Here is a 16,778-nt window from a genome sequence, read left to right on the forward strand (position 1 = left end):
GTTGTATCTGGTATATATATATAGTTGACTTAAAAACTTATATGCAGGTCATTGTAAGTATGTAACACATACAGTGCCGGCTCAAGCATAAGGTGAGCAAGGCCTATGCCCAGGGCCTTATGTTGAGGGAGGCCTCATATTAAAAATATTTGACACACTATTAAAAAAAAATCTTTAAATATTTATAATTAGCCAATTAGACCTTAGAATTTAGAAAGAGACTTTCCACTTTCTTGTTTAATGTTTAGGTGTGAGATTCTTCATTATTTGTTAGTGAGACTTTTGATTTTTTTTATTCCCTTAGGCATGAGATAAAGCATGAATAGATGAATTAATTACTTCATGAATGATTAGGCCAAAAAAAATTGCTTCATGAATTGTTTTCGGGGACATCTCACATCTGTTTCATTTGTACATTGTCAACTAAAAGAAGCAGGCCTACCGGCCGATTTTTTGCTGGAAGGGCTGGTTCGTCTATGCCACAAGTGCAGACTAGCAAAGCCATTACTTCAAAGTTTAAAATTAGGTTTTATTGTTCTTGAATATTGTATCTCATACTTTAGCTTTTGTTTGTTATTAGTAATATTAATTATGTCTAGTAGGAAATTTGAATCTGAATATGAAAAGAACAATGTTTGGGTCCTTATATTTGAAGATCAACCTTGTCCTCATGATCAATTAAATGAGCTCTATCATGAGAGATAAAAGAGAGTTAGGATGGTAGACCCTATCATAGGCTTATTTAATTGGCCATAAGGACAAAGTTAGTTCTCAAACATGAGGACCCAAGCATTGCTCAAATGAAAAACTTAAGAAAAAAAGGCCTCCTAACTTAAGATTTCAAAAAAAAAAAAAAAAAAAAATTTTGAATAATATATTTGGAAGGCTTCTGTGTAATTTTGCATTAGATCTCACTTTCCATTGAACCACCACTGAACACATACCAAAAAAGGTTCGGACTTTGGATATATCCCTGATATCTGATATGCAGCAACAATATTTCTGCTACATGTTTGGTTTGTTAAGCTTCATCGAAATTCCTACATTTATTGAATCCTTTCAGCATAGGTTCTTGTTCTTATATTAAGAGAAAATCATCATGCCAGTATATAGGTCAAGCTAATTTGCATGCATTACTTAAGGTGCTATATATATAATGCTAGTAGATTTCATAAATAAAAAGGGGGCCATTTTTTAATAAAGCCAAATCTTAATATGTTAGTTATCCAAATGCATGTTTTTTCTTACATATCTAAGAAAATAGAAAAAAATAATAAGATAAAAAAGAAAGCCTGACAACGTACCCGTGAAGGTAGAGTACGTACGTTCTGGAATATATGGAAGTTTGGCTTCTTGCCATGAAAAAGTTAAAAAAAAAGGCCATGTAATTAGGCTTGCTTGATCTGATAAGACTACAAATTAAGCTCCTCTACACAAAACGCCTATAAAGTGGCTCAAACCCCTCAATCACTCACAAGATTATGTTATATTCACTCACGAGACATGCAAGTCCTTAATTAAAGACAAAACGTCCAAAGCAGCTAGCTAGCATTCTTAGTAGTGCATGTCTATATAGCTAGTGGCTCTCAATTTTGTACCTGTTTGTTGAGAATGAGATATAAACACTCTCTCTTCACGCCCTTAAAGTGCACATCACACATGATGAGTAGTATACGAATATTATATACAACTCTCACTATCTTTGGTTTAAAGATTGCATGTATTTTCTGGTTTAAGCAGCAACAACAACAACAACAACAACATTTTCTTGCTTTTTTTCTTTTGGTGGTTGAAATATCGAACGCACGTACACACACACACTCACACACTTCTTTGGTGGAAAAAAATTAAAGTACATATAATTATTCCCTATCCAATATTGGACCATTACCACACCACGTTTAGGAGAATCTGATAGATACATAATAATTAAGCCACTATTGCAGCTTTTGTGGTGTATATTTATATGTTAGTGCAAAATTGAGTGGACCACGTACCAACTACACTTGGGGACTTAATCGAAAATATAGGGTTGCCGACTTGCCGTCCATCTTCTTCAATCTGTGCAAGCCAACCCAAGCAATTGCATGACATGTTACTCCAGTACTGACTTTTAGTACTATTTCAGTATTTCTCTCTTCTTTTGATTTTGTCTGCAACTCCAGTGGATGTCAACAAATTTTGAAGATATATGGTGCAATACTGCAGCTTCTCAAATTTTGTCAATATGTGATCATTTAGACTTTGAGAAAATAACAAGGGAATGAGTACTGTTTTTTGATTCATCAGGTTGTAATGACAAATAAGTCTACTTTTTGACAAATAAGCCCACGTTATAACTTTTTCCGTATTTTTGGTGCCGAGCGCTCGACATGTGTTTGACAGTGGCAATTAGTAATAGTCATTTTTACATTATATAACACGGGTGAATGTGACTTCATAAGTTTAAATTGTGTGTTTTATGTTGGTTTCATTAATTTTTGACATGTTTATGTAAGAAAAAACATAAGGTATATCTATAGACATTATTTTTATGCAGTTCAAATAGCTACTATTGCACAACGACAATAATTGCCACAGTTTGACAGTGACAATTGCCGAGCACTTGGTGAACAATACCGAGCGCTTGGTATTGTTCACTAAACGCTCGGTGAGTTTTGTGTCACACGCATTTTATTAAAGTAGACTATACTGAAATTAGTATTGTATCGTGTGTGTTGAGTTATCAGCCTTATTTTTTCAAGTGGACTTTAAAAAAAAGTACAAAACCCTTAATTATATAACCAGCTATATATCTGTATCAGAGGTAGTGTTGCTAGCTCTCTAGCTAGGTCATGACAAAAATACATGGTAAAAGAATCCAACCATATATTGTGCTGCAATCTATGAAAGAGTTAAGATCGATTCTTATGAACGTCTTTTTTCTGCCATGTTTCTTGACGTGGGGCAAAAGAAATTTCAAGCAATTGGAATAATTTTGTACAACCATGCTAATTTTATTACACTCTTCTTGCAAGTGGAAAATTAAGTTGTAGTTCTTAATTTTTTTTTAAGAGAAAATTGCCGAATGGCTAACTGTCCATTAGATTGTAATCAATCAATTACTGTTAAATATCCAACATTACCAAGATACAATTGATGAGTTATACAGTATATAAATTGATTTTAAGGATGAGTTAAGTTCATGGAGTTTTTTATGGTGTCAGAGCGCATGATGATATTATATATATGTCTATGGCTAATAATATATAAAAAGAAATAAACTTAGAAGTACCAAGCAAGGATCGAACCGCTACCACCTCAAGTCCAAAGGGGGAGGGAGAAGCTTTCATATTTATTTTTCTATTATTTTTAATTATTTGAAGGTAAAATTAGAATATTGGGGAAGAAATTTTTTTTGTAGGGTTTGAAAAAAAAAAAGGGTGCTTTAATGAGAAACTGAAAATGATAAATAAATTTAAGCCAAACAAACCCCAACTGCCCCAAAAATTAAGTTGAAACCCCAAATGTTCACTGAGCACTCAATGGGACTTGCTAAGCGCTTGGTAGATGCATATGTGTGCATCTGCAACTTAAAACATGCATCTACAACCTCAAACATGTCATCTGCAACTCCAAAAAGATACATCTATAACCTAAAAAGGCATCTACAAGCTAAAAAAAAAGGTATCTGCAAGCTAAAATGATGCATTTGCAACTTAAAAAATGTGCAGATGAAGAGATACATCTGCATTCACTGAGCGATCGGCATGTCGAGCCCTTGGTACCCTACCGAGCGCTCGCTTATGTATTTTTTCCACTCTGCACGCACGTACATGAAAAGATTGAACTAAAACTTACTTTTTTAATTGGCTGAGTTTGTAGTTAAAAATCTTTTTAAAACAAGACTTTAGAGTAATTTATATAAAAAAAAAAAAAAAAAACTATGGGTTTTCGTATAATCTCTCTACTACTAGTCTACAAAAGTTAGAAGTCCGATAATTGAGCCCACATTCATGATCATCATATATACTACATAGTATATACAAAAAGGCTAGAGGTGGGTGAGTTTGGGCCATATGACGGATGGGTCCAAAATTAAAACGCTTCCACCGGGATAGGCCCTTATAATGTAAGAGCAATAGGTTCCTCTCCAACTCAAAGTCCACTTTGTTCATTCCAAATAATGAACAAATTTTCTTCAACTCAACAAATTAGTGGAGCCTTAAATATGGATTCCTTGTTATGATTCCCTTTACTGGTTTCAATTCTAATTATGTATTATAAATTAGAGATTATATACACCTTAAAAGTGTCATTCATGTTATGAATTTATTTTATCTTATTTACTCACAAATCTTTAAATTTATTCAAAATTAAAAGTTAAATAAAAACAAATAGAGGATTTGAATCGCTAATAATGCATTGAGCATACGTGTGTATCATGTATTCTTTAAAAAGCCCCTCTATTTTGAAAATGTCTGCAAGCTTGCATGCGTATGCATGTCAATTCTAGAGACTGTAAATGTCAATTATAGAGAGCAGCATGCATATGTTTTCGTTTCAGGGGATTTTTTTTTTAATTTTTTTTTGGAATGAGATCTACTATATAAAAAGCGAAGAGAAGGAAAATCGAACGTCTGTTATAAATGTAAATCAATAAATGTAAGAGTAGTTGGAAGAAGCTAGCTAGCAGCACTAAATCGAACAACCACTATAACTTTATAAGCTTCGTGTTACTAATTAAGGCTCATCAATTCGGCAATGAAGGATGTGTACAGAGGGACCACTATGGTTGTCTATCTACAAAAGTAATCTTTTGTTTGGCTGGAGGATAGTTGTCTTCTTACCTCCAAGATGATGTAGATGCTTTTCTCAATTTGCAATGCATAATCTGGCACATTTGCCATCCTATAAAAAAAAAAAAAAATATATATATATATACATACATCGACAATTTGATTAATAAACTTATTGAATGAGAGGGTCATTTTAGTATACAGCGATTGCTCCACGTACTAAAGACTTTCTTTATGTTGAAAGAGATCCGATCACTTTGAAAAAATATAATTTTGCATAGTAATTTATAAGGGGTTGAATCTCTTCGTCTATTGTAAATTAATTTATTCACAAAGACCCTCTTTTCATGAATATTGACGTAGCCCAATACCATAGAGCCATGTAAGTATTAACCTTTCAGTTTTTTAACATGTAACCAAACATTCTAAAAACCTCACCCCACCCACCCACCCAACCGAACACAAACACAACAGCCCCACCCCCTTCCATCCTCACCTTTTAAAGTAGAAATGGAGTGTACGTTATGGCTGTGAAAGAAAGTTAAGAACGTTGTTATCAAAAGATGGAAACCATCATCATATTTTGTTTCTATTAATTCTATTATTTCCTTCTGTTAGGAAACCAAATAGAGGGAAGGGTTGGGCTCTCCCGTGCCGGCGTTGGGGTCGCCGGCGTGAGGTTGGGAGGGGGACGAGGCTGTTGGGTTAGCTGGACCAAGTATTTCCCCTAATTCATTGAATATGTGTTCCATATTTGTACAAATATTTTTAAATGTTCACCACATCATTTGGTTCCCTACCCAAAAAGGAAAAAAGCAGACATGGTTTGGAAACATAAGTCAGCTCCTAAAAATTCTCCAAGACAGGCAGTTCTTATGTGAGAACTAAGAATGATGCATGTCTCACATTGAAAAATGAGTATAATTTTGCATAATAACTTATAAGGGTATTAGATTATTTCTTCCATTACTAATTGATTTTGGGATGAATACTTAGATTTATTCATAATATCTGAGTAGATTCATTCATGTGTGTTAAGCCGAGTGACCACATGTGCTCCAAGTCACCCAATATGAGTTGTCCATGTGTTTGGCTTATGTGATGCCGCACGTGCGGGGGCGTATGAAAATGTAGAGTGTTGTCGCACATTGAAAAAGTAGTATAACCTTGTATAGTGACTTATAAGATCGAGTCTTGGACTACTCCTTGCCAATTGATTTTTGAATGAATATTTAGATTTCTTTCATCTTAAAATAGGATCCTTTCATGTATTCATATCAGAAAATAGTGAACTTGATAAATACACAACAATAAAATAAGATGTTTACGTACCATGAACACTAAGTTTGAAAAATATATAATTTGTAAAATCAAGCACTAATCAAGGGTATGTTTTAGATCCTTTTTTTTTTTTTTTTAATAAAATGCTTTCTTTCAGAAACGTTTTTGCCTATTTTAAATACTATTAACACACTTTAAGTTATCTAAAAAGGCTTTTAGCAATGCAAAAGCATTCAAAGACAGCCAAGAAGGCATTTCATCTAGACTCAATCATCAAAAAACACTCATTCTCTTGCCCCTAAACTATTGAATTGAACAAGGTTTTCATCACTATTAATTTTCCCATTGTTTTACAGTTTACTTTTACTCAAAAATGGCTACTAAAAAGTTGTTCAAACATCCATGCATGTCGTATGTGACTTCCATCGTCAATTATCACGAATGATTGCATTTTAAAAGTCATTTCCTTGAAAGTAGAGATATAGTGCTGCGTGTGAAACTGTTATAGGGTCTTCAACTCTCCACGTTACAAGGTCAGTACCTACCTAATCGTCAAAGGGAGTTGGTTTAAGAGTAATTAATTAATTAATGAATTGGACATGCTCTAGATTTTAACGTACTCTCCAGTCTCCATAGCATAATTAACGATGTTGATGTTGATGTTGTGATGCTTCCATGGCCAGCCTTTGGCCATAGGGTCCCAATTTCTTGAAAGCATCAAGGATCATATCCTACTCTCTCTCTCTCTCTCTCTCTCTCTCTCTCTCTCTCTCTCTCTCTCTCTCTCTCTCTCTCTCTCTCTCTCTCTCTCCCTCCTATCTCTCCTAAGCTTTTGGATTGAGCCAGTCATATCTTATTTTATTTGGCAAGTACAGAATGATTTACATGGGCCACTAGATTTTCTTCTACGGGCCATTATGCTCAATAATAAAGGGGAGCTTATTTATTTTTTTTGGCCATGCAATGCACAGGGCTACAGGAGTACATGCATTGCAGGACACACTAATTAGAAGCTACCATTCCAGTGTTAACTTTCTGGTGGGTATGCTGGAATTTGGGTTACTACTATTCTAGTATTTTGGTGCTTTATATGTTCTAAAATCTGTCAAAAAAAAGTGATGTTAATTCTCTTCCTTGTGAGTTCAAGCCTGTGAAATAATAATTGGGGGTATCTCACATCCTTGATTTTCTTGCATGGGTTGGTCAGAAACTACCTTTAACTAACAAAAAAAAAAAAAAGTGTTTTATTATGATCATAATGATTTGTTTTTTTGTTTTTCTAAATTAAACAGAGGGAAGAGATACACAAGATAGGTTATGAAAATCTTCGAAAATTTCCCGAAACTTTCAGAATTTCAAAATTAAGGATTCCAAAATTTCAGAACCCTCAGCATCTTTACACGTAACAAAAAAAGATGCCAACTATGAATATTTCACAATGGATCCTATTTTGGGTTCTCTTGTCAACACAAATAAAACCATGAAAAACTAGTGTGGTGTGTACTGTGTACTGTGTACGTAGTGAGTGACTCATATTCATAAAAAAATTTTCTCTGAATGACTAGTAGTCGGCAAACATATCTTTACAGAGATACCAAAATGCAGAGTTCCAACATATGCATGATTTGGGTGGAGTGGTCATATATATCATGGACAGAAGAATATCTTCTGTTGTAAAGTACAATTCATCTTTTCTTTACAATCACATAATGAATATAAAGCAGGCACTAAGTCCTGGCAAAAAAGAAAAGAAAAGCAGGTGCCTAAAGTAAATATTTCGCACTAAAGTATTAATCTTTCATTCAATGTTATACCAACCCCTTTCACGATTAATTAGGTGACCTTGTAACAATTTCGCCCCACGTACTTATATACTCCATGCACATCTACAAATTGCAGGAAACAAAACAAATTTGGGATCGATCAACACAAAAAGAAAAAAAAAAAAAACAAATGGCAAAAGACCATCTTCATGTTGTGATGCTTCCATTTTCAGCCTTCGGCCATATGATCCCTTTCTTCCAACTCTCCATAGCCTTAGCAAAATCCAAAGTTGATGTCTCCTTCATTTCCACCCCAAGAAACATCGAAAGGCTCCCCAAAATCTCACCTGACTTGCAGTCCTTGATACACATGGTCCCCATTCCATTCCCTTCAGCTTTCTCCCCCGAATTCTTGCCCGAAGGCGCCGAGGCCACCGTGGACGTACCCTTCGAAAAACTCGACAACTTGCAAATCGCCTACGATCTCCTGCAACAACCCATCAAGCACTTCATTGCGGATCAACTGCCTGATTGGGTAATATCCGATTTTTCTGCTCATTGGGTCGCTGACATTGCCAAAGAGTATCATGTACCACTTGTTTATTTCTCTCCATTCTCCGCTGCCAGCAGTGTCTTCTTTGGCCCGCCGGAAAATCTCTTGGGTACTAATCGCCACCACGCTCTGCCCTCTCCGGTGAGCCTGACGTCTCAGCCGGAGTGGGTCACTTTTCCTTCTTTGGTTGCATTCAAAGAGTATGAGGCCATTTATGTGCCCCAAGGGTTTTTTGGAGCAAATAATAGTAGTGGAATAAGTGGGGCTGCAAGGCTTGCCAAGATTGTATCATCAAGTCAAGCATTAGCAATCCGCACTTGCAATGAAGTTGAAGGAGACTACTTGGAGGTGTACAAGAAAATTACTGGGAAGCCTGTGATTCCCACTGGGTTGCTTCCTCCTCCAGGGGTAAAAAGGGAAATCACAACTGATGATGGGTCAGGAGATAATGTGAATAATGTGTTCTTTGAGTGGCTTGATAAGCAAAAGGCCAGGTCAGTTGTGTTTGTGGGGTTTGGGAGTGAGTGCAAGCTCAGCAAAGAGCAAGTTTATGAGATAGCTCATGGGCTGGAACTATCACAACTGCCTTTTCTTTGGGCACTCAGAAAACCCATTTGGGCTGATAGTGATGCTGATGCTCTGCCTCTGGGTTTTGCTGAGAGGACATCAGGGAAAGGGCTTGTTTGGATGGGATGGGTGCCCCAGTTGGAGATTTTGGGGCACCCATCAATTGGGGGCTCTCTGTTTCACTCTGGGTGGGGCTCTGTGATTGAGACTCTGCAATTTGGGCATTGCCTTGTTGTGTTGCCATTCATTATTGATCAACCTCTGAATGCAAGGCTTTTGGTGGAGAAGGGTCTGGCTGTTGAGGTGAAACGCAGGGAAGATGGGTCGTTTAGTAAAGATGAGATAGCCAAAACACTGAGACATGCAATGGTGGCAGAGGAAGGAGAGGAGCTGAGAAGCAATGCAAGGAAAGCTGCAGCAGTTTTTAGTGATCAGAAGCTACACCAAGACCACTACATTGGTGCATTTGTCCATTATCTTAAAAATAATGTTACAAATGGGTAATCCTAGGGCATCCTAATGGATTAATAATCTAGAAATAAATTTCAGAGCATTTTAGAAGTGAATATCTCTAGCTTCATGGTAAGAGATGCTGGAATATGGGTTATTACTTATTACCAGTCTTGTATCTACGCTATTGTACTGCATTATTATCATCATGTGTTTCTGACATTGTGGTGGGCCTTGTGGCTTAATAGTTAATACAGAGTTGTTGATGGTTGTAGATCTCACAATGAATTTGACATTTACTAACGATGTCGGTCGACCAAATTAATTAATGCTATAATATATAGTTTCATTTATTCAAGGATGTGTTCTTTCTAAAGTTGATACTGCCATACTGGAATGACATTACTTTGGAAAGAAATTCAATAATAATATTATAGCGTTATTGATGAATATTCCTAACAAAGGCGAATTCTATAAGGTAATTGTCATATTTGAGATAAGTTACAGAGGCTGTCGTGACTCATGAGGGTCTCATTGAATACGACAAAATAGGCATGCTTCACTGACCCATCATCAGTAGTGATTTCCCTTTTTGCCCCTGCAGGAGGAAGCAAACCAATGGGAATCACCTGTGAGCGGGAATCACAGCCTCACAGGCTTCCCAGTAATTTTCTCATACACCTTCAAGTATTTTCCAAGTATCAATATAATATAGCTCATGCACCAATATTGTTGTTTTATTTCAAAAGGCATTGTTGCTATTAGTAATGGACCAATTACTTACACTTATAGATTGTTGTGTCATCTTCTCAATTTGAAATGAACTGTATATATCTACACTCATGACTTGTATAGAATCACGTACATATATAAACCCAACACACATGAGATCGAGAAATGACAAATTTGGATGCGATGTGTGCGCTCCTCCAGTTGGAAATTTTGGGACACCCATCAACAGGCGACGTCTTTGTTTCACTCTGGATGGGGATTGGTAGTTGAAACTCTGCAATTGGGGCATTGCCTTGTTGTGTTAATCAACCTCTGAATGCAAGACTTTTGGTAGAGAAGGGTTTGGCTCGGTTGGGCTGAAACGCAGTGAAGATGAATGCTTAATGTGTCTGAATGAAGTGCTTTTAAATACTGTTTGTGGATAAACCCACACCAACCCAACAGCCAACCAGGGCCGGACACGTGGCTGGTCAGACCTGACTTCAATGTTTGACCTCCCAGCGGTCAGACTTTGACCTCCACATCATCACTGCTCAGCACTTCCTCTGCCAGCTCAGACCGGGTCTCCATACCGGGTCCTCCATGTTCGGTCCGAGCCGAACCGATGATCTTCCAAGTGATTGAGTGTCCATCATTCCACGGTCATCCCGGTTCGGCTCGGCTCGGCACTGAAGTGACCTCCTTTCGAGTTCTGGCGTCGGCCGGTTAGGGCTCGGAGGGACCCCTATCTTTTGGGTCGGCTCGGTTTGGAATCCCATATCTGATCCGATCACACATGGGCTTCATGCATACGCAAAAGAACATCTGTTCGGTTCGGCTCGGCTCTCCGCCGCCATTCCCAGGAAGAGCACGATGGGGTGAACCGCCACACTTAAATGCACCTGACACAAATCCTCTGACAGATGGAATATCCCAGTCTGCATCCATGACTATTGAGGTAGTTTGCCTGAACCTTTCAACCTTGCATTTAATGGAGCATTCAATACAGCATTGAATGCTGAGGAGGTGAGTAGCTGTGCATGCAACTAGCTCTGACCAAGCGCGTGGGTCACTGGCAACCATTCATTCACATGCAGGTAACTTACTCATCAAGTCTCCATTTGCTTATATATATCAACTCATATGTGCAAAACGGGATCTATCAATCCATCCACAGAAACACTTACACAAAATTCCCACTCACCCAAGAGCATATCCAACTTGCTGAGAATAACCAAGAACATTTACCTTGTTCTTCCTATTCTCCCAAGTTCATCTCTTGTTCTTCCTCACTTACCATCAAACACCATCACTGATTTCATTATCGGAGTGTGTTTGGCTGGTACCACACCGGTCCATCTCCTTTGATCTTGTGTTTGTCTACAGGAAGATCCCAACCAATATTCACATCATCATCCAGCAGGGCTTCGGATCAGCCAAGTCATCATCTCTACGTTGTTGCATCTACCTCACGAGAATTTGCATCAACAAATACCAAATATAACTTCAAATAAAGGGGACCTCAAACGAACCCTCAGACTTCATGAAGTTTTTGGAGATTGAAAAGTTGCACTACTACTTAAGACCACTACAAAAAGGTAATTGTAGACCACTATTAGATTTTCTAGTATCAAATTAACAATTAATCTATTGAAGTTCTTAGAAGTAGTGTTAATGGTGATGAATGATGGACAAATGAGTTCTACTCAGTACTCACTTAGAATTAGTCTAAATGGTGAAAAATGATGAATTAATCTAGTATTTTGCAACGATGCGCAGTTTAAAGTTCAGGTGGTAAAGTGAGATATTTGAAGTTTCAGAAGGTAATATATGAAAAGTTTATTTTTCAAGTGACGTTGGCGTAAATAAGACTTCACATAAATGGTTCTTTCTTTTCTTTTAACTTTTACTTTCTCTCGCTCTCAACTCCTCAAAGAATATTACAAATAGCAAAAACCCGGGGAGCAAGCTAAGAAGAAGCCTCACCCATAAAAAAATCTATAAAATTATTATTTCAGACATCATAAACTCACTAGAAACACATGATGATAAAAAACACACACACACACACACATGATGATAATGTAACATACGATGCTAGTTTTACAATACAAGAATGGAAATATTTTGGACAAGTCAATTTTTGTTTATTTTAGACAAGTCTGCAAACTTGAGCATGATGGTATTGATCAGTTTGGCTCGACTCATTTACACCTCTAATTGTCAATTAGTTTTGAGTTTGATATAAAATGTTGGGTTTCGATACATATATATATATTGTCAATTACTTTTAAGTTGGATGTTCTAAATTTATTTGCTCTACGCATCAAACCTTAGCCATAAATTATGTAAGATTGAAGACCAACCACATTTCAGACCACAGGTCCTCGCCCTCAGGACCAAGTATTTCCCCTAATGTTCTTAATTAATGCCTTAAAATTTCATCACATAATTAATATGGGTCCCTACTAGGGGTGTGATTTGGATTGGAAAATCCGAATCCGACCGATTCCTATCCGAAAATTTCCATTTTTATTCCGAATCCGAAAATGCCGAATCCGAAAATGCCGAAATCCGAAAATTCCGAAAAAAATTGGATTGAAATTGGAATGTTTATGAAAATTCCGATTCCGATCCGAATTCCGATCCAAAAAATTCCGAAATGTTCCGAAGGCATTCCGATCCGATATTTCTGAAATTATGCCAATTTATTCCATATTATATATTTTATCATTTATTTAGTATGATACATATAACATATATTTTTAAAAAGATGACTAATACTATATATTAATATAAACATATGTACATTATAAATATATGTGTATCATAATAACATAAATGGTAAGTTGGTAACACAAACACCCACATTTTTCCGTACATGTAATTACTATTTTTTTTTATTAGGGAGGGGAATTGAAGATATGAGGCAATTTTACAGTTGTTCCAACTGGAATATCCCACCAATTGTAATGACTAATTACTAAATATTTAAACTTATTATATTCAAAATTTCAAACATGATATATATATATATATTATTTGAGTAACATGTATTTATATACACATATATATATGATATATATATATATATGTGTGTGTGTGAGTAACATGTATCTACTAGTGACATTTATTCTAACAATGTTGGATGAGCTCTAAAGATTAATCCTCCACCTCTAAGATATGTGCTATTAAGCCTTTTATACATTCATAATGACATTTATTTCTCTTATATATATTATGTATGTTATAATATATAATATATACTATTAAACATACACAATATATATCATACATAATCTAGCAATGAAAACCTTGCTAGATTGCATCTTTTTTTTTTTCCCCTTCTTTTCTAGATTTTTTTTTATGGTAATGATATGGGATGGTATGGTTCTAAATGTTATTTAAATTAATATTTTGAATTTTCTTTTTAAATTGGACATATATTTTAATTACATTTTAATATAAATATATATTGAAATGCATCATAATCTATTGTCTTTTAATTTTTTTTGTTTGTTAATTTCATCATTATTCTAAAAAAAAAATCCGAACATGTTCTAAAAAATATTATGAAAATTCCGATTTTTTATTCGAAAATTTCAAATGTTTATCCGAAAGTTCCGAAAATGTTATATTCCGAAAAATTCCGAAAATTCCGAGAAATCCGAAAATTCCGAATCGGAATGAAATGTTGAAATTCCGATTTTTTGGAATGGAAATTGGAACATAAATTCCATTCCAAAATTTTTTGGATTGGAATTAGAACACCCTATTTCCGATCCGATCCGGCCGAAACACACCCCTAGTCCCTACCAACAAAAGAAGAAAAAAGACATGCTTAATTTGGTTTATTTCCCTCTCAAGAAAAAGCCTTTTAAAAAGTGAAAAACAAAGTAAAATAATTTATTGGAAAAAAGACTTAAAAGCATAAGTCAGTTCCTAGAATAGGGTCCTTTCATATATTCATATTAGAAAATAGTTAAATCTGATAAATATATAAACAATATAATAAAAATGTAAGCACTAATTAATGGTACGTATATATGTTTTAGAGCGTTTATGTCAATAAAATGCTTTCATTATAGCTTTTGCCTATTTTAGAGCAATGCAAAAGTATACGAAAGATACACAAGAAGATATTTTATGCAAATTAATTCAATCATTCAAAAACATGCATTCTCAAGAGGATTCAGATTCTCAGATTATTTATGTTTGGCCTTTAATTTAGCCATCTATTTATTATTCAAAAATATAAAATAAAATATAAAATGAATTTGTAACACTTTTTAAGTGTGAATGAAATAAATTCTTGAATTTATATTATATGGTTAAGATTGAAACAATTGTAAACAAGACAAAACCAAATCGCTCTTTAATTAGACTCTCTCTCTCTCTCTCTCTTAAACTTTTGAATTGAACGAGGTTTTCACAATTAATTTTCCCATTGCTTACTCAAAAATGGCTACGTACTACAACTTTGTTCATACACACATATATGCATACCGTACATGATCTCCATGCATGGTGAATGATTGAGAAGGGTTGCATTTTAAAATCTAGTGCATGCATGTTTAAAATCTGTCTGGTAAGTCTAGTGCATGTTCAACTCATTAATTAATTACTCAAACCAACCCCTTTGACGTACGATTAGGTAGGTGGTGATCGATCTAGTAACGTGGAGAGTTGAAGACCCTATAAAAATCTCTCGTACGTGGAATTTCACGCGCAGCACTTATATACATAATCCTCCATGCACATCGACTGGATCGACATTGCAATTGCGAACCAACCCCATTAATTAATTCCAGCAGATCGATAACAACATAGCAAAAATGGCAAAAGATGATCATCTTCATGTTGTCGTGCTTCCATGGTCAGCCTTCGGCCATATGAACCCTTTCTTTCAACTCTCCATAGCCTTGGCAAAATTCAAAGTCCATGTCTCCTTCATATCCACCCCAAAAAACATACAAAGGCTCCCAAAAATCCCACCTGACTTGCAATCCTTCATACACCTAGTGTCCATTCCATTCCCTTCCACTTTGGCCCCTAACTTCTTGCCCGAAGGCGCCGAGGCCACAGTCGACGTACCCTTCGAAAAAACCGGCAACTTATTTCTTGCCTATGATCTCCTGCAACAACCCATCAAGCAGTTCATTGCGGATCAACAGCCCGATTGGATTATATCCGACTTCGCTGCTTATTGGGCAGCTGACATTGCCAAAGAGTATCATGTACCACTTGCTTACTTCTCTCCATTCTCCGCTGCCAGCAGTGTCTTCTTTGGCCCGCCGGAAAATCTCTTGGGTACTAATCGCCACCACGCTCTGCCCTCTCCGGTGAGCCTGACGTCTCAGCCGGAGTGGGTCACTTTTCCTTCTTTGGTTGCATTCAAAGAGTATGAGGCCATTTATGTGCCCCAAGGGTTTTTTGGAGCAAATAATAGTAGTGGAATAAGTGGGGCTGCAAGGCTTGCCAAGATTGTATCATCAAGTCAAGCATTAGCAATCCGCACTTGCAATGAAGTTGAAGGAGACTACTTGGAGGTGTACAAGAAAATTACTGGGAAGCCTGTGATTCCCACTGGGTTGCTTCCTCCTCCAGGGGTAAAAAGGGAAATCACAACTGATGATGGGTCAGGAGATAATGTGAATAATGTGTTCTTTGAGTGGCTTGATAAGCAAAAGGCCAGGTCAGTTGTGTTTGTGGGGTTTGGGAGTGAGTGCAAGCTCAGCAAAGAGCAAGTTTATGAGATAGCTCATGGGCTGGAACTATCACAACTGCCTTTTCTTTGGGCACTCAGAAAACCCATTTGGGCTGATAGTGATGCTGATGCTCTGCCTCTGGGTTTTGCTGAGAGGACATCAGGGAAAGGGCTTGTTTGGATGGGATGGGTGCCCCAGTTGGAGATTTTGGGGCACCCATCAATTGGGGGCTCTCTGTTTCACTCTGGGTGGGGCTCTGTGATTGAGACTCTGCAATTTGGGCATTGCCTTGTTGTGTTGCCATTCATTATTGATCAACCTCTGAATGCAAGGCTTTTGGTGGAGAAGGGTCTGGCTGTTGAGGTGAAACGCAGGGAAGATGGGTCGTTTAGTAAAGATGAGATAGCCAAAACACTGAGACATGCAATGGTGGCAGAGGAAGGAGAGGAGCTGAGAAGCAATGCAAGGAAAGCTGCAGCAGTTTTTAGTGATCAGAAGCTACACCAAGACCACTACATTGGTGCATTTGTCCATTATCTTAAAAATAATGTTACAAATGGGTAATCCTAGGGCATCCTAATGGATTAATAATCTAGAAATAAATTTCAGAGCATTTTAGAAGTGAATATCTCTAGCTTCATGGTAAGAGATGCTGGAATATGGGTTATTACTTATTACCAGTCTTGTATCTACGCTATTGTACTGCATTATTATCATCATGTGTTTCTGACATTGTGGTGGGCCTTGTGGCTTAATAGTTAATACAGAGTTGTTGATGGTTGTAGATCTCACAATGAATTTGACATTTACTAACGATGTCGGTCGACCAAATTAATTAATGCTATAATATATAGTTTCATTTATTCAAGGATGTGTTCTTTCTAAAGTTGATACTGCCATACTGGAATGACATTACTTTGGAAAGAAATTCAATACTGTCAGAGGAATGCCATCAGCCAGATCAGCT

At 36.5% G+C, this 16,778-nt stretch overlaps 2 pseudogenes; both read left to right on the forward strand.

Annotated features, from left to right (window-relative positions):
* The first annotated feature begins 8,012 nt into the window (after positions 1-8,012).
* On the forward strand, positions 8,013-9,643 carry LOC147290556 (putative UDP-rhamnose:rhamnosyltransferase 1 pseudogene; annotated as a pseudogene).
* A 5,248-nt stretch (positions 9,644-14,891) lies between these two features.
* On the forward strand, positions 14,892-16,572 carry LOC147290557 (soyasaponin III rhamnosyltransferase pseudogene; annotated as a pseudogene).
* The last annotated feature ends 206 nt before the right edge of the window (positions 16,573-16,778 follow it).

This window comes from Dryas octopetala, chromosome 3 (genome assembly GCF_963921425.1).
Source record: "Dryas octopetala chromosome 3, drDryOcto1.1, whole genome shotgun sequence".
Taxonomy (NCBI): Eukaryota; Viridiplantae; Streptophyta; class Magnoliopsida; order Rosales; family Rosaceae; genus Dryas; species Dryas octopetala.